General features: G+C 44.5%; 1 protein-coding gene across 4 annotated transcripts in view; it reads right to left on the reverse strand.

Annotated features, from left to right (window-relative positions):
• Positions 1-19,218, reverse strand: part of CEP290 (centrosomal protein 290) — a 3,224,991-nt gene that overhangs the window by 1,437,252 nt on the left and 1,768,521 nt on the right. The gene's annotated exons all lie outside the window — the stretch shown is intronic.

Consider the following 19,218-nt stretch of genomic DNA (forward strand, 5'->3'; position numbering starts at 1 on the left):
ATTTTGAACAAAGTCATGTAACACTTCTCTTTAGTGAACTTGTATAGGTACTGGCTCTTTATGGAACGGTGGCTAGCAAAACTATCTTGTGAGATCTATCATGCTGTCAAACCTGCACCCCTGCCATATGTCTGTCATACTGGATACCAAATCTAGAAACAGTAAACATTTTGAGCAAGGCTACCACAGCATGCCCATACCTAAGCAAATATGAAAACAACAGACTTGAAAGCACTCCACAGGTTACCAATGTAGCTCAGAATTAAATTCAAGATCTTAGCTCCAAAAGACTTCATAACCAGGAGTCTACCTACCTAAAACATGCTTTCAAAGCAACATGAGTCGACACTCAACCTGTGCTCCTAACATGCCAACCTGATTAGATCAAAGAGGCTCACATGAGCGAAACATGGAGAAGCAACACTGAGCGTGAAGAAGGTCACATTTTGGTACAATCTGGACAGCTCTTTGGGATCAAAAGAGAGCGATCAAGCATTAAACAGACCAAAAAACATGCAGCGCAGAGATTGGATTCACCTATTCATCCTAAAAGCAATCCTGTTCTTTCTTATATGATCCCTGCCCCCTCAATAAAGCTGCTTCATGCATCAGACAATAAATAAATTGACTAACAAAAGGATACACCAATTGACTGGACAAAGCACAATTGATGTACAGGCACCGACTAAGGCAGCCAATCTAGTTCATTAGAAGCTTGCAGAGTGCATGAAAGCATCGACAAGGACATATGCTTAGCGTAACAAAATTAATTAATAACTATTTAATAAACAGACTACCTTGTTTAGTAATCCGGATGCTGCACATATTGCTCCACTAGAATGTATTATGGACACGTGGGTTACTGTTATGTTTGAAAACACAGAACAAGATTTGCATCCAAACAAAGGGATACCCCTGTCCCCTGCATACCTATGTCAGGGGTCGAAATTGGGATTTGTTGATCAGGAACAAAAAGCAGCTCCTGGGCATCGGGCATCACCCGCTAGGCAGGAGCTACCTCTGGGGAACCAGGAGTCAGCCCATAGCGAGCAGCTAATGTAACATTAGCCCAAGATGCAAACTTTTACTTGTCTATTGCATTTTATACGATATGCTTTAAAGGTCCCTTAGGCACGTCCTTTATTCTCCGTTTAACACATTGCCAAAACTACACAGTTAATATCACATAGCTATGTGTGTTTAGCACGGTAACATGCGATTATAAATAACCAACAAATAACGAACAACACTTTTGTCTAAACATTTATAATGAAAATAATGGCGATTTGTTTTATTTGGGGGGCATAGTCAAATGTAGCTCCTGGTAGCTGTTGATGTCAAGCTAACCAGGCTCCCCCTTGGATACCAGGAGCTAAATAGCTCCCAACTGCTGGCAATTCCTAACCCTGCTATGTATGAAGGTCAACAACCAGTCAAAGTTAAATGTTGTTGGAATAGTTAGATTCAATAGAACTTGACAGTATCTTGTAGCATTTAAGTAAGCAGAATAAATTACTTACCCCATGTAATGTTTCTACTGGATGATCCTCCCATGGATTTGTAGTCAGGGGTCCGCTAGTTAGTGCATAATAAAAATCATGTACTCAAAAAATGTAGCACAAACCGGTCAAGAACCAACACTGTTTATTACAGCTGGGTGAGCAAAAATCAAACAGAAGAGTGGAGTAGCTCTGATCGTGAGGCTGACATCTGAATGGACTACAAACTGCAGTTTTATAACAAGAAATACAATAGTCTAAAGTCAGGAGAAACACTTGCAAGTTGGAGGATTTGTTTTTTCTGTGCTTTGCAGGAATTTGATTGGTTTAAATCTCCTCCACCTCTGCAATAGTTACGTTAATTAATGAAAGCGTCATTGGAGCAAACAGTTCAATAGTTTCCCATTGCCTCACTTCCCCATGTGGCAGAAAATGTTATTCTCAACCCACCGCGGAATATCTTATTAACAAAGCAATATTTGTGCTGACCGCCAGAACTTTAATACACTGCCATTGGTCAGCACCATTGAGAACAGGACACAAGGCACCCTGCAGCTGGTGGTATAGGAGATATTCACACAATATCTGTTTGATAATGACCTTTGCAGACTCTGTGCTGGATACTTTGAGGGCTGGCTCCCTCATCAGAGCTTTACAGTCTGATTGGTCCTCCCAGGAATGCCACTCTGTCCGGTGTTCCTTTCCCACTGCGGATTGCCGATGGGCATCAGCGATCATGTGACTGGCACACTGGTACGTTACCGTGCAGGGTGGATTGTTTGGCTGGACGCCCTGCAGTTATATCAACCAGTTCCAGTTGTCTTAATTCCCATATGGCAAATAAATTGAGCCTCCTCCCCCCTTTGCACATCCCTGCTGTTGTGGTCACATATTTTGAATTTAAAAGTTCCCAGATCCAGCCCGCTCTGAGGGATTTCCTACTACACGTATTTGTGATTGTGCTATTTTGGTCACCCCCCCTCCTTAAGCTAATCATAGAGCAATGTGTTGGGCAAGGTTTACATCTAATGTATCATTACCCCCTACCATTCAAGGTGAAATCCTTTATACAGTGTGTCTGTGGCTCTGAGTATTTCTGTTATTCCCTGTGTAGCCACCCCCACAGCGCATGTTCTTTACTCCTACACTTGGTAGGTGGGTCCTCTTGTCTGGCGCTGAATTAGCACCTTTAACACAGATTCCTCATCTTTGATATCGCTGATATCCTGCTTGCAGTTCAGAATTCTTTTCGACAACAGAGGGCGCCATGCATCGCCGGGTCGATGTCCCTTAGCGGCTTCCATCCTCACGCTAGGACAGGACGTCGACATTGGTATGAATAGCACGCACTGCGCCTGTTGCCTCAGTTCTAGTTTGTCCCCCTTTCTCACAGCCGACTTGAGGATACATAACCTGCATGGGAAATAAAAGAGGAAAGTATATTAAAATATGCACTCAGTCAGAAGGGTAGGCTGGGAGGATGAGGAATCCGTGGGTGGAACATCCAGTAAAAAAAAAAAAAAACATTACCAAGGGTAAGTAATTTGTTTCTAATGGATTGTGTCCCCCCACGTATTCCTCATCATTGATAGACTCCCATAGCAGTTATATAGGAGGAGATAGGATCAGTGGATTTGCGTTACTGGTTTATATTGTGCATAACAGCTTTCCTAAATCTAGTGTTCTGACCTGACAAGGTGCTAGGAAAGATTTCTCTTTACTGCACCTTTCCTTCCATCTTTATGGAACCTCCAAACTTTTTGCTTTTATTTTTTAATCTGACCTGTACTTTTTGCAGTGCAGTGAAGCTTTAAGCTTCACTGCACTGGCCTTTGCTAATATGTTATGGGGAAACTGATGTGTCCTTCAGGCTGTCAGTACTGGGAAACATTGTTTCTCTTAGTCGTGTTATTACGTTTGGTTACTTTTTATCATTGTACAATGCAGATTACACTGCAGTACAATGGGGCGCACTTTTGTTTTGCCCTAGACTAAGACTCAGAGGATTTTGCTTAGTCTAGGTGTGCTTAAAGGATAGGCTGGTGGCAGCAGTGACTTTTCCCCCCTTTTTGGGGATTTTCGTTTTAACTTTACCGTGTTTATCACGTTTAGTGGGTTTGGCTACTAACTGTGGCTAGTGGTCAAACATGGCCGTGCCACAAGATGTTTTGCCTGTTCTTTTGCTATCTTGTCTTTTAGCCTTCCTGGCCTCAGAGGCCAGGAAATCCTTATAAGGACTTCCAGTGCCCAGGAAAGCAGAAGCTTTTGGCGGGATAATGGAGGGCTGTGTGTGTTTGCTGGCAGGATGTGGGCTGGGTCTGTGACTCCAATCCACAAACTGGTTTCAGTATGTCTGATTGGTATGCATGAATGTTCCCGCCAGTGGTCCTGATTGGACCACTGCTGGGTGTTTGTGTGTGGGCTAGTCTTTCTATTGGCTAGTGGGAGTTTCAGCTCTTACCTGGCTTTTAGGATAAGAAGAGGACCCCTGCACCCATTCTTCAGAGATCCTGGAGAAACCTGAAGGAGCCAAGTATCCTACCCAGCTGTGAGACCTGCGAAGAAACCTGAGACCTGACTGAAGGAAGCCTGGCAACCAACTTCTGCTGCTGTCCTGGAGGAGTCCTGTCTTGCTCTTGATCTTTAGTAGTACTGCAAAGGAGCTATGACCCTTGGCGTGGAGGGACCATCCATTCTCAACGTCTGCTCGGTGCGCTGCCAAAGGAAGTCTTCAGAAGTGCCCTGGAACCATCCTGTCGCTGACCAGCTTCGTTTTTGGGCTACCGTGCTGCCCGCGTCACCTAACCGAGTTTTGGCCTGAAACTTGGGGGATACTCAGCTGGCCCTGCAAGACTACCACCTGTGATATTTCGGCGCCCTAGCGTCAAGGGGACCAGAGATAGAAGGGAAAGTCCGACTGCGGCTGCAGAGTCCTTTTGTGTGACCGTGCGCGATAACCACCATCCGAAAATTGCTTACCTGACCCGAATCCAGTCCTGAGAGGGGTGCCGCATCGAGTTTTATGCATTCTTCAACCGAGAGTTCTTGCAACAGTAAAAGACACCAACCGGAGATCAGCTCGAACCTGCAACCCCTGGAAATAGAGGACTACAGCTTTTTGGCGGGAAAAGAAACAGACACTTGTCCTTTGTTCTGCCAAGTCTGGGGAAGAATCGGAGTACGGGGGTAAGTAACAGTTTCTAACCTACCCCTGTACTCCCATTATAAGTCAACAGGCTTATAATAGAGCTTATTTCTAACACTTTTGGCTTTGCCATTTCTTGCTTGTGCAAGACAGCCGACTGTTGGTGCTACTTTTGGGTGTTAGTCTAACTTGAACCCTAACCCTACGAACCCTTCACTGGACCCCAGAGACCCTAAATGCATGTTTTACTGCATCCTAAGTTCTGTGGAACTGTATCCTGAACTATGTGGTACAAGGCACAAGGCCCCAGGCAATCTAGAGCTGGACAATTTTAGCTAGGGATCATCTCTGTGGACCTTTTTGTGCATAACACTTGTCTAACTCTTACTTTGCAGGAGTTTCTGGTTTGTATTATGCCCTATAACCAAGTGAATGTATATATGAATTTAGTGTGATAGTGTTGTGTGATATGTCTACCTGCTTGTAATCATTTTTCTGTAATGTGTTTTGGCCATAAATAAATAACTGTATTTTTATACATCCTGTCTAAGTGTAATCTGTGATTCCCATTATGTGCCCTCATTGTGGACCCTTTACAAGCTCACACCCTGTCACAATATAGGATGGCATTCTATAGATCTGTCCACCAGGCCAGAGTATAGATAATCAGTCCTAACAAAAGGTATCCAGACAGGAATGTTTTGATAGGGAGCGTATCGAAGACCAAGTTGCAGCATTACAAATGTCCTGCACCAGCACACCTCTTTGCAGAGCTGAGATGGTTGCCACTCCTCCACTCGCCTTTAGATTTTCAAGGCCATCTTTCCCGGCCAAAGAATAACATTCTGAAATACACAGAACGATCCAGAGAGACAAGGTTCGTTTAGTCACAGTTTGACCCAGCCTGTGTACAGTGTAACCAACAAAGAGTTCATCATCTTGTCTGACGTTTGCCAATCTGGCAATATAAAAGCTCAGAGCCCTTTTTCGCCAAATCTGTGCAACCTACCTTCATCCTTGAATGGATGAGGAGGTGGATAAAATGCCTTTAGGGTAATCTTTTGAGTCAGATGAAATTCAGACACTACCTTGGGAAGGACGGAGGGGAGAACCCTGAAGACTACCTTCTCCTTATTAATTATTGTGAAAGGAGGTTTACATGAAAGATCACTCAGAGCAGAAGTGATGGCCACCGGAAAAAATGTTCTTGAATGTCAATCCGAGCGGACAGGAACGGAGATGTTAAGATGGAGCTCCCATAAAAAATATCAGTGCCAAGTTCAGATCCCAAGCTGGGACTATGAAAGGGACAGGTGGGAAAATATATGTCAGTCGGTTGAGGAACTGTACGACAATGGGTATTTAAAATAAGAGCCCTGCTCTGGTGTGCGTTTGAAGATGGATAACGCTGCCAAGTAACCTTTGGCTACAGACACCTGCAGGCCGTGGTGGGCCAGGTATAGCAGAAAAAAAGCACTGTAGATGTATCCCAAGTGAAAGGGTTATTATCTTTAGCTCTACATCACCTGCAAAACCTATTCCAACAGCAGCGGTTTAGTGCGTTTGTTGGAGCAATCAGAATCATGGACTTCCCGAACTTCCTCAACCTCCTGATGACATGAGAAATAATGGGGACTGGTGTGACCACATACAGGAGGGAAAATCCCAGTTCACTACAAATGTGTCCGCCGGAGCTCCACCCTATGGAAATTCCCTGGAGCAAAACAGGTCGCAATTCCTGTGGGGTTCCCCAAACGTCAAAGATCTCTAGAAGAACTTCCTGAACTAACTCCCACTCATGGGACACTGTGCCCTGCCTGCTCAGAGCAATCGCCATTGTGTTCTCTTCTTTGGCTAGGTGTACAGCCGAAAGAGGGATTTAATTTTGCAGTGCACAAAACCAGAGCTGCATTGCCTTCCTGTAGAGTGGTAGTGACTCTATACCTTCTCTTTTGTTGAGGAAATGCATGGCCACTGTGTTGTCCGTCACTATCAGTGCATTCTTCTCCTGTATGAAAGGCAAAAAGGCCATCAACGCCATTCGGACTGCCCTCAGCTCTAAAAGGATTATGTGTAGTCTGGATTCTAATGGTGACCAAAGTCCACTGATCGTGAGATCGTTCATGTACGCTCCCCAACTCGTGAGGGAAGAATCTGTGACTACTTTCATTTCCAGCCAGGGTTGCCGGAAAGGTTCACCTATCCTCACATTCTCTTTGCAGGCCCACCACAGAAGATCCTCCGTGACCTTACTTCGGATCTGAAGAGGGACTGAGAATTGTGACCATGGTATCTGAGGGCCCACTGGATGGACCTCATTCTTAGATGGAGTTCTGGCGCCAGAAACATGCAGGATGCCATGAGGTCTAGTCTGGACCTCATGTTTTCCTTTTTTGGTGAACAGCACCCTGGATACCCTTATGGCACCAATGGGTGGGGTATACCCTTCTACCCCCTTATGTGTGTTTTGGGGAACCTGTGTGTGTCCCACAGAGCAGGGCATGGGTTGATGGCAGCGACATGCTGACTTGGCAGTGGCTCCGAGTGTCCTTCATTTGTGGGACACCCAGGCCCTGCCATCGGAATCAATGGATTCCTGAAGAAAGGCAAGATGGCCACTATAGCCTCTTGGTTTCTATTGCCTTTACACCTTGTTTCACAATGTCCTGGGACGTCCTGACTCTGTCCCTTTCGTCCTGACTTGCTGTTGGGTGGAAATACCATACATGGCTCTGGGGCTGGCTCCTGTCAGACTCACTGGAGGCCTCCCAGGGTCTGTGTGTTGTGGGTACACCCTTGGGGTGGGACCTGTATGAATGGAGTCTGAAGTGAACTCACATTCTGTGTTGTGGGTGTCTGGTTTTGGTTGTATGACACAATGCCTGAGACAGCCCTGACAAATGGGAGTGAATGCAGTGTAGTGTTCTGAAAGGCTAGGTGCTTAATCCAATGCACATTCTGTGTTATGATTGGAGTGAATGGCCTGAATGCCTGTGAGCCTGATTGGCTGCCTGCCTGCCTGCCTACATGAATGAATGCACGTGTGAATGATTGGCTGCCTGAGCCTGGCTCAGCCTGAGTGAATGGAGACGAAATGTGTAGATCAGGGGACCTCTCACTCGCCAATTTGTTCAGAAGCAAATCTTGAAACTGATATTCAGAAACTGAAGTCAAAGCTGAAGCAAGAGGAAACTGTTCGCTGGAGCCCAGCTGCAGGAAGAAGTCTGCTGCTGCATTTTCTTTATGTAATCCGAAAGCTGCTGTGTTATTTCAAGCATTGATCCAAGAGAGGACCTGGTTAGAAGACCTCTTCCCGAGCTATGAGGGACCATCGTGCAACTGCTACTCTTCATCAGAAGTACCCCGGAAGCCAGTCCTGCGTGCCTGCTGTCAGGGGAAGGAGTCTTTGTGAGTCCAGAAGAGAAGTGATTGGACATCTTGGGTGAAGAAATCCAGTTGTGTTACCCAGGGTCCAGAGGAATGCTTGTAACAGCTGGAATCCAGATTGCTGTCTACCGCCCCCCGAAGAGGGGATACCCTGGCATAGTATTGCTCGACACACAGAGCTGCGAAAGTTCCACCTGATTAAAGAATCCTTCAAGAGACATCCCTGACATGACATCTGACCACTTTTCCAAGCCGAAGAAGATTGCAGTTTGTTGTATGCGGGAGGGCTCGCCAGTGAGTTTCCTGCCACCAAAATCCAAAGAAGATGTCCGGAGGGTCCAGCCTCGGTGAGGGTTCGTAGTCCAGCCCAGTGGTTGAGTCCAAGTCACAAGAAGCCATCCAGAGGTCCGTGCTGCGGCTGCAGCACTGAAGATCCAAAATTTGGTAAACCGTGAAATCCTGAAACCCAACACCCACTTCTGCCACTGCACCCGTCACCACTGAAAAGGCATCTAAGGTCCCCAGGGGATCTTCTTCGGCCAGGCCTCTTCGGAGTCCATAGCTAGTTTCACCTTCCCAGGACTTCCGCAGCTGGAGTAACTCCCGTCCGACGGAGACCACTGCAAAGACCGAAACTGCTGCCTTTCCGAAAGTACTTGATTCCTGTTTTTCTCTTGGCCTCAGCATCCCAGAGAAGACTCCTTGCAAAGAGGGGGGTGGGGAGAAGGGGGTGGCTTCCATCGTTCAGGGTTTCCCTTCATGGATGACCCAGAAACTCTGCCACTTTGCCTGCCAAGGCACCAAAGGTACTGTGACGAGGAAGAGTGTCTTCCAGCCTCAGAAGTCGTCCAGGGGTCCCAGAGTAATCTTGGATCCTGTTCTCCTGTGGCATCGCGGGTACATTGGGGCGGTAGAACCCGTAAAAAGAAAGCAGAGCATTATCAAACATTTTTGGACTGGACTGTAAAAGACAAGTTAAGGTACTTCCTAACTTTTCCATTACAGGTTGCTGTGAGAAACCAAAGGGCTCCCCCGGTAGTCCTTGGGGACTTGTCATCCAGGTGGACAGGACACAACCATCGCTTTTGGATCCAGTTCCTCGGGGGTGGAGCAGTACGGGAGGATCACCTGGGTGAGGGGTCTTTGGGGAGTGGGGTGAGACAGCCGATGGTGAGACACAGTATTCCCCCCTTTTTTGTTCATGTACCCCTTCCTATTTGATGAATTATCCAAAGTCCCAACTCCCCCCCCCCTTTTTACACAAACACTGGGCCGAGGAAGAGGGTGACAGAGTAACCAGACTAGCTCTCTCACATTGTACTAGACATGTCCCGTTATTCGGGTCCGGCAAAGTCAGGCACTTTACACTAAGTGCATACACTTGATACCAGTTAGCTCTACTCAAACAAATAAAAGGCAACACCTAAAGGCACACTCTGAGCAAGGTTGAACACAAGTATGTGCAGAACTTCCAGGAAGGCACACCTACTAGAGCAGAGCAATGGAACAAGGGACGAGAGCAGTGGGACGAAAAACCCCAAGGGTTCCCTACTGGAGGCTGTGCCTCAGACAGACCGCGAAAACAAGGCATAAATATGATTTATGGCACCAAGCGCAGAGCTTAAAGGCACAGAATATAGAAATTGTGGGGTAACTAGTTTCTGTGTGCGCTGAGACTTCAATTTATTAGTTTGATAGATTGTTGAAAGTAGCTAAAGTGTATGATGATGGGAAAGTGGTAGCTGCGATTTGTGTGGAACTGAAGGGCTAGCCCAGCCCAACTGCAAAAATCCTAAAAGTTCATTGATTCCACTGATAAGCGCTATACACTTCTAAGATATTTGCATCAACAATGTAATACTTGTGGAAATAGAAAACCACTTAACGTAGTATGCCTCAAGACAGTTGCAATTTATTTAGCATTAGTGGATGTGAATGAATAATAGTTTCACTACACATATATCTATATGATCAGTACACGAACGATCATTTGCCTGTCAACACGTGTTTCGACCCTCTGGGTCTTCATCAGGGCACAAAATCTGACTCTACAATCGTTAATTGATGCTTTCTGTCTTAACACTGAGTAGATTATGCTGTAAATATGATAAAGACAACCACAAAGGGGGAAAAGGGGGGGGGGGGGAGAGAGAAAAAGAGGACAACAAATATTAGTAAAATCAGAATTTCGGATTTTATTAAATTCACAGATATAAAATTCTTTCTTTCCCACAAATCAATTGTCAAATGCCCAATTTATTTCAGTACTCATCAATACTTTAATCCAACAAATCCTGGTTATGCTCATTTCACAGTTATCCGTAATTCCCTTAACAGGCCAATTGTCATGATGCCTACCCCCGGGCATCCAGACCAAGTCCAGCAACCCCGGAAGCAGGCATCATGTTACCCAGAGAAAGCCCAGCAACCCTTGTTAGGGGCTACATGGTACAGTCCTGGCGTCTATCGCGCCAGGCTCATACGGGGGACCATGCCTGGCGCCATAGATGCCAGGCTCATATGTTAAAACGTACCTGATGCAGACCATGCTGCAAGAGATCCAAGCCCATGTGAGGCTTGGAAGGGACTAGTTTACCTAGGGACTATTTTGTTACTCGGGTGTGGTTGTGGAGGAATACTTAACTGGAACTACTTTGGAGGCTATTTAAACCACGCCGGAAGGGGAGCAAACGCTTCGCGTTATTCTGCATCCTGCAGCGTAACGCTCACCATGCCTGCAGTCAGCATCCAGCCTCGTGCCATGCCCGCCTCGAGTCCAGAGCGCCTAGAAAGAAGGGGAAAGAAGAAGAAAGGTTAGAACAAGAACATTATTGGGTTTGTTACCTGATTCCGGATTCATCACACCTTTGAACAAGAAAAATACTTTATTTTAAAACACGTTGCATCGCCAGCAGCAGCGTCACGCCATACTCACCGTTCCTCGCAGCATCTCTACGATCCGGCGCTGTCTCCATCGTTATGTTGCCGCATTCCAGCACCTAAGGGGGACAAGAAAACAACAAGGTGAGCCAAGGGGAAACAAACAAGGACAATCTCTTGCCACCATATACTTACATGATTTTACCGCCGGAGGTATCATTCACCAGCACGCCAAATCTTCTTACGCCGCACCTGTAAGAAAAGAGAAAGCAGCGAGTTAAACTTTGGCATCATTTAACGGACAGTGTGGGATAGCACAGACTCTTACCTGAACGCTTTCAGCTGGCACAGAACCATCTTCTTTTAGGTCTAAGCTGCAAGATAAACAAAGGAATTGGACAAGAGTGATTATTCAGACATTTTTGAACTCTTAAGAACTATATGCTTATGGTCCTTCGCAAGGAGTTTTGGAGCCAAGATTTGTCTAGAACTCTTCCAATATCCTCAAGCCAGTGAAGTAACTGGCCATCAATGCGCCCCTGCGTTCCTCGCAGGATGGAGAGCTCATCATTCAAAACTATAAGGTGAGCTTTGTGAACGGGAATATCAAAGGTGATAAATGGGGACGCAGTGAGGGGCTATTACTCAAATCCACGGGTGGCTAATTCCCTTTCTCCGCCTTTAGGAGACTACTTCTACGGGTCAAGCAGGCGAAGCTAGGTGGACCAGTCCAGTCAGTCATCTCTGCACTACCCATCACGTTGGTGGAGACCGTGCCTTCCAGTTCCGCCCGACACCCCTGTGGGAACCAGGTGAGCGTAACACCAATACCCGATTACTCAAAAACTGTTGATTGCTGGAGCTTATATATGGAGAAAATGCCTCCAGTGGAGTATGCAACAGAGGCTGCAACGGAGCCTGCTTCAGACCTCAGTTTCATCAGCTGCTGTTTATTTCACAATATGCTCGTACATTGGTTGAAAAATCCAATTGTGCTCCATTCTCTTAATATTAAATAATTGCCAAAAAATGGAAAATATGCAATTACCTGCGTCTGCTGTGTACTCAAACTCTGTTAAATGGTTGGATAAATGTGTCTCATTCAATTGGTCACTACGTTGTTCTTAAAGTTTCTACATTCTCGTGAGTATTTACTGCACATTAATTAATGCACATTGTTCTGGGTCCTCAGCTTTATAAGTAAATAATCATTTAATTATTTGCGATGCCCACCTTTGTTAAGTTGAACTGATTTGTGTGAGCACGACCAATTAGAAATAATAACAATCTGGTTACCGAGCTGCAGACTTGTCCATGACTCTGCTCTAGTGGCTTAGTTGCTCTAATGATTGCATCCTGCGCTTCGTGCTTTTCCCCTCGCTGAGGTATTCCCACAGAGTCTTGTAACTTTCAATATGGGCTGTGTTAGCTACTAAGATACATAAAGGGTATACCTAATATAGATTGGTTTGTGTCGGATCTTGTAGATAATGTGTTATAAAATTTGCGAGTACTGTTGTGTTGCAGCTTACCTCCATTCAGTATGGAGTATGGTTGTGAGCCATTTGCAGATCTATTTGGTCTGCATGTAAAACTTGTCTATAGTAAGCAGGGTTCACGGTTATTCAGTGCTCTGTATGCAACAGTTGTTATTGAACAAGGTTAAACCTTGTTATTATTTCCCAAAAATAGGTGAACCGAATTACCATTTTTTCCTGATGGTAATCAAATATGTTGATACGAAGTATTTTATCACATTTGCAATATTCACTCAACTTGTTTCTCTATTTCCTGTTAGCGAATACGTTAAGGTAGCATTGTGTGATAACCAACACTGTCAATCCCCTCATATTATCACCATGTTTGATTATGCTCATTTGTATTTACCAATAAATGGAGAGAGCTGCCCATTATTAATCTATACATAAAGAGCCAGTTTTAAGGTGCCTGGGTGTGGTGCAGGCTCCACTGCAACTCTTCTAATCAACTGGTTGATCGCAAGTGACAATATAGATGTGTATTAATACTGATATGGTACATTCCCCATCGAACCAACTCCTTAGATTCTATAGTTTGGCTTGGCTATGCCACACCGGAGGCCACCAATCCATTGCATCCACCACAGAGTAATCCTGATTAATTGGCATGTAGCTCATACATGAAACAACAACAATATTACTGAGCCAGAAGACATTATTTTCAAGTTTCCTGCTCAATGTCATTTGGCTAATGCCCCATGGGTAAAGTAACACGCTAAATCAAATCACATGGCAACCACGTTTCCATCTAGCCACCTTGGATGGGAAATCATTGCACACTTCCATTCAACATCACCTAGCATTAGAGACTATAGACTTTTCCTTTCAGACCTTTTCTGCTTCACTCATAACACACGTCCAAATGATTAAATCTTTTCTGGACTTTACCCTCAGTCACAATCAATTAATCTTCAATCAGCAATATTATCTTCAAACCAGTGGTATCGCCATGGGAGCAAAATATGCCCCTTCACTCGCTAATTTATTCATGTCCTTTTTTGAACATACACACATTCACCAAGTGCATGAATTTTCAAAATAATTATATTTGTAGAAACGCTACATAGACGACGCCTTGTTAATATGGGACGGCCCTAAAGACAGATTTGATATCTTTCTTAAATACCTCAATAACAACAACTTATTGAATTTACAGGTCAGATTGATGAATCAAAGAATGTCTTTCTAGATTTGAACATATACATTGAGAATAATGCCTTGCAAACCAGTACTCACAGGAAAGTTACAGCCGTGAACTCTATTTTACACGTGACCAGCTGTCATAAAAAGGGAGTTATTAACAACATACCTAATGGAGAATTTTATCAGGCTCGACGAAACTGTAGCACAAATGTGGCTTTCAACTCAGAATGTAAACTGATTGGCGACAGATTCAAGAAGAGAGGGTACCCTGCTAAAATCATAGATCAAACCAAGACAGCAACTAATAAATTGGATAGAAAACATCTTTTGAGCAAAGAATCATCCAGGAAAGTTACTCATCCAGAAACTTCATTTCATTACCAAATACTCAAGCAACTGTAGTCATATTTACAAATTGCTAAACAAATATTGCATATATTAAAGTTGGATCGGGTAAATCATCTACACTAAATCACCAACTCTCAAAATGAAACTCAGCCCCTCCTTTCTTGCATCTGAACCCAACAGTTAGCTGACCCCGAACTTCCTAAGTAGCCAGAGAACAGGGTTTCACAAATGTGAGAACTGCAACTTTTGCAAAGTTGCAATGTCACCTAAAAGGATTTTTACCTGTCATGGAGGCCTTGAGCAAGAGATCAAAAACTTAATAAATTGCAAGACCAAATTTGTGGTGTATGGGGTGATGTGTATGCAAAACAGTCTATGTGGCTAGCACCATTCGGGAGCTCAAAACATTTAGACAACATGAATAGCCAAGATCCGAAACTTTCACTTGCCCTTCATTTGCAAATGCACAATCAAAGTGAGAAAGGCAGAGATATCCGATTTGTGGGATTACAGCAAGCACAGCCACATAGCAGAGGAGGAGACCGACAATTACACCTCCGCCAGTTGGAAGCTCGGACCATTTGTAAACTGAGATATTTAAAACTCTGACTCAATAAGGACCATGAGCTGAATGTTTTCCTTTAACATGAATGATTTTCTCAAATATCAAAGCATATTGTGCGGTTCTGCATGTTTTTTTACAGACCTTATTTCAAGGAGTTCTCCCGTGAGGCATACATTAAACCGGAATCTCAATCAATTTGCGCATGTTTTTACTAGGACATTTTTATTAAATATGGTTCCGTATACCCAACTGCTTTCTGGTGTGCGACTAGCTGGCAGTAAAGCTTGGTATTAGCCACCTTATCCATAGTGGTGGACCAGTCCTCCGCACATTGTAGTAGTTTTTTCACTCAGCTCCATTCCGAGACCCAAATTCTCCAAAGTTTCTTTACACAGGATCTCTAATTTTAGGAGTTGGTCAATTCCTGTTTTTGCCTTCTTAAAACCACGTCCCACAATTCTATAGAGATTATCTCCCGGGTCGTGAACTAGTCGCCTAAAGAGACAGTTTAACGCCACAAGACCCAATAATTCCAAGTGAACAATCCGAACTCGTAATGTATTGCTTCAGTGGGGACTGATTTCCGTAGCCAATACAAAGCTGCTTTCAGTATTTTAGATTCTATTTTCGAGATTTCAGAAGATCCGATATCAGGAAACATTTCTAATCCATATATCATTTTTTGGGGTCACCTTCGACTTAAAGTACCGCAGCAATCGATTTATTGAGAACTTTATGAACTTATTATCAATTTTTTTCAATTGAGCCATTAGCGGGGTGCATTTTTGCTGGAAATATTCCCGATACAGATACTGTTTGTTCTGATAAAAGATTGGAAAACCCAAATACATCATTGCTGGCTTAATCTGTAACTTATCGTTGTTCAGAAACCATGATTTCTCCTTTCCTTTTTTTGTGTTTGAAAAAGTCATAACTCTTTTGCTTGCGTTAATGCCAAGTTGATTTGCCACCGTATATGTATAAAAGGCCGTTAGCCCTTCGCGGACTGATCTATTAAAAGAAAGCCATCCGCATATGCTATCCATGCTACTGTGGCTCCTTCAATTTTTGGGGGAATAAACGCGCTCTCCTCTAGACAGTTCCAGACATACGAGACATACAAATTAAAAAGAGTTGGGGGAAATAGGCACCCTGGTCTTATCCCAATCAAGATGTTAATAGGGGAAGACAAAAGGCCCTCCATGTTTAGCCTAATCTGGATCCAAAACTGCATATGTAGGTCGACAAGTATGGATAAGAGATTCTCAGGCATCCCAAGTAATTTCAATTTGCCCCAAAGTATGTCTCTGTCCACCAAATCAAAAGCCATACTCAAATCCATAGTGGCTAAATAAATTGGAGTGGAGTCCGCCTTTCAGGCCCTATTTTGCAAAATTGTCAGAAGGAGACCCCCCCCCCAACTTCCATCCCAGTGGATTTCCTAAATCCATATTGTTGTGGTCGCAGAATGGATTTTTGTTCCATCCCTTCATTTATTTCCATCAATACGAGTCCCGCAAATATCTTAGAATCTGTGTCTAGTATAGCAATTGGGCAGTAGTTTTTGGGGGACTTCCTATTTCCTTTTTTATAGATGGGTACGATATAAGATAGATGGCAAGATATAGGAATAGTTTTCATTTCAATAATGTCTTTAAACTAAAAATTAAAATGTTTGCCCACAACCCCGGATTTCCTTTAAATGTAGCATTAGAGAGACCATAAGGTCATGCCGCTCTCGAGGTGGGACTCTATTTCAGTTACAATACATTTTTGTAACAAAGGTAGTGACAGTGTCTTATTCCAATTTTTACGATTAGTAGGATGTTTGTATATACGGCCAAAGTGGCCATTCCAAACCTGTTCACAAATTGGGTTAGCTTGGACTCTATATTGAGGGGTTTCTAACTTATTCAATAGTAACCAAAATTGTCTGCTGGAGCCGTCCTTAAGGGCTGATGGCATCTCTTCGTTATCCATCTGGTAAAGGGTATATTTATAACTGGTCAGCCAGTTTTTATATTTCTGTTTTAACTTCTTTATGTTATTTTTAAGATCAATCGGGCTAAGATTAGATCTCTTAAGAGACCTAATTTCTTTTTGTTGGATGGCTTTCTTTCTTCTCAGCAAATCATCTCAAATGTGTTTGTTTGGCAGCCTTATAAGGCCGTCTACATGGATTTTTTTGCACTGTTTCTAGTGCAGACCCAATATGGTTTGCAAAAGAGTTATGGTTGTAGAGAAGCATCTTTTTCTCTACAGTGGTTTCTACCATTTCTTTCAGAAAAAGTCTATTAACTTTCAAGATATTCCCATCATGCCACTTTAATCTTGACCTGGATAAATAAACAGTAAAATTACTAACACAACTAGATAGTAGTTCATTTGGGCAGCCCACATTCCACGTTACCATCAGCATACTGTGATCACTATAATATGTCCTAAGGATCCTAAATATAGGTGCTGCCTCTACAATAACTGAGACAAATATATAGTCTATAATAGATGTGTGGATACCATTTGACCAGGTTGCTATCAGACTATTTTGGTCCTCATTTGCCCTGGCTGAAGATAGTCCCCAGTCAGAGAAGAAACTAAGCCATAACTTTCCTTGTTCCACTTTTCTAGTGTCTTTATTCAAACCATTAGATAGTATGCGATGGTAAAAGTCTGAGACTTGCATAGAGTCTATATCTTGAGTGAGGACGGCATTAAAGTCACCCACTACGACAATTAGTAGTCCAGAATGGTTAGACATTTCAGTAGAGACAAAGTCGTTCAGTACTTGCAAAGCTTCTTCAAGATAAAATGTTGTAGACCAGTATACATTAATTAACAGCATTAGAACTTTTCCTATTTGCGTAGTGATTTCAAGATGTACTGAAAGAAACCCAGGGGCCACCTTGTTGGATTTACACACTTTAAAAAAAAAACTTTTGTCTGGACAGCTATAAGAAGTCCACCCGAGGGACATCCTTGGAAACCCTGCATGTGTAACGCTCACCTTGTATCCACAGGGACGCCACCCGACTTGACTGGATCGCTTCCGATTCACCTCCCCCGGGGACTCGTTCTGCCGTGGATCTATTCTGGAAGACAGGAGTTCTGTTTTAGCCACAATCTCCTTCTCTCGGGCCCACCTCCCAAGAGCGTCCCAGCCACCCCCTTAGAGTCTTCCTCACCTTGAATCTCTATAGGATGCGCTCTCCGTCCTGCTGTTCTGTGCAAAGGCGCGTCATGGCTGGGCACCTTACAGCCTAGTTACTTCACTTGCGTGGGCCCAGGAGTCCAGTCCTGCTGCGACTCCGCTCCTGAGGTAAGACTATAGTTCTTAAAGAGTGTGTGTCCTTAATAGTAGTTGCCCTGGTAATCTCCTCCTTTTCTCGTAGGTGCAGAAGGGATGATGAAGACGTCGAGCTGATGTAGAGGGTGATGCTCGAGAAGGTAAGTGAATGCGCGAAGCTAGGCGCTATGAGCATCTTTGGAATTTGGCTAATCTGTGCTGTCCTTCCCTTGCATGTCGGCGAGAAGTTCCTGGAAGAAGTGCGGTCTGAAGGAAGTGGAACGTAGAGTGGAAGATGTCTGGACCGCTGTCTAATACCAGGAGAGCTTCAGTAGGTAAGCGCGAGCCTGAAAGGTGTTGGGATCGGAAGATGAAAGCTTACTATATTGTCTTCTTCTCTCTCACTCCCTAGGATGTTGCTTGCTGGAGAGGACAGGTTCCAGAGAAGACTCCGGAGCGATCAAGGAGCTGGATTGCTGAACAGGTAAGGAGGAATAATGGTGGTGTTCTTCTCTCCCCAGATGCAAGCCTGGAATGCTGCGTGCAGGTCTCGAACGTCACGCTGCAAGTGCAGAACAACGCAAAGTGCGTGCTTCAGCTCGGGCATGGCTTAAATAGCCTACAGGTATCCCAGGTGCCTCCAGGGCAGACCACGCCCTAGATGCTAGACTGCATGGTTCAGTTACGAACTGAACATTGTGGGGGCAGCCATGTTGGTCCATTCCCCAATGGGAACTCCATCTGCCATATGAGCCTGGCGCCAGGACTGGCTCCAGGACAGCTGAGAGGGGCGTGATTGGGCCCTTGAGGCTTGCAGGAATACTGTGGCGAGGCCCAGAGACCCGAGTCCCAAGGCCAGGGGCTATGGCCATGACAGCATGGCATATTCCTGGAAACATTCGTAACCATCCAATGTGCAAGGGCTGATCATCCAGGTTTCTTGCAGACATATCAGAAGGTGCAGCATTAACTCTGCACAAATTACTGAGGAATTTAATAAATGGGAGTGTCCCCTAGAGTTCCAGGAGAAAATCAAGATGCCACTAGGTTTAAAGAGAGGCCTTCATCTCCTTTAGCCGAGTAATTGAGTCTCTTAGAGTCAAGGCTAACCACCTCCAGCTTGTTTTGTCATCCGCACAGTCTACCTTCTTAGTCTGTCCTGGATCGCCCCGCCCTTTTTATCATTTTTGCCTTATCCTGTGAGCTCCTATCTATGGGCATAGTGCCCCCAAGAAAAGACAACGGGCCTCATTACGAGTCCGGCGGTAACCGAGGCGGTAAAACCGCCTGGTTACCGCCGGACTCGTATTACCATTCCGCCTCCGTGACTCACGGAAATACCAGGGCATTACGAACCTGGTGTCCCGGGAATTCCGGAGGCGGAATTCGGTAAATCCCCATTCCCATTGAGTCAGATATGACTCAATGGG

The sequence above is a fragment of the Ambystoma mexicanum genome, chromosome 12 (assembly GCF_040938575.1).
Source record: "Ambystoma mexicanum isolate Mex_15411 chromosome 12, UKY_AmexF1_1, whole genome shotgun sequence".
Lineage (NCBI taxonomy): Eukaryota > Metazoa > Chordata > Amphibia > Caudata > Ambystomatidae > Ambystoma > Ambystoma mexicanum.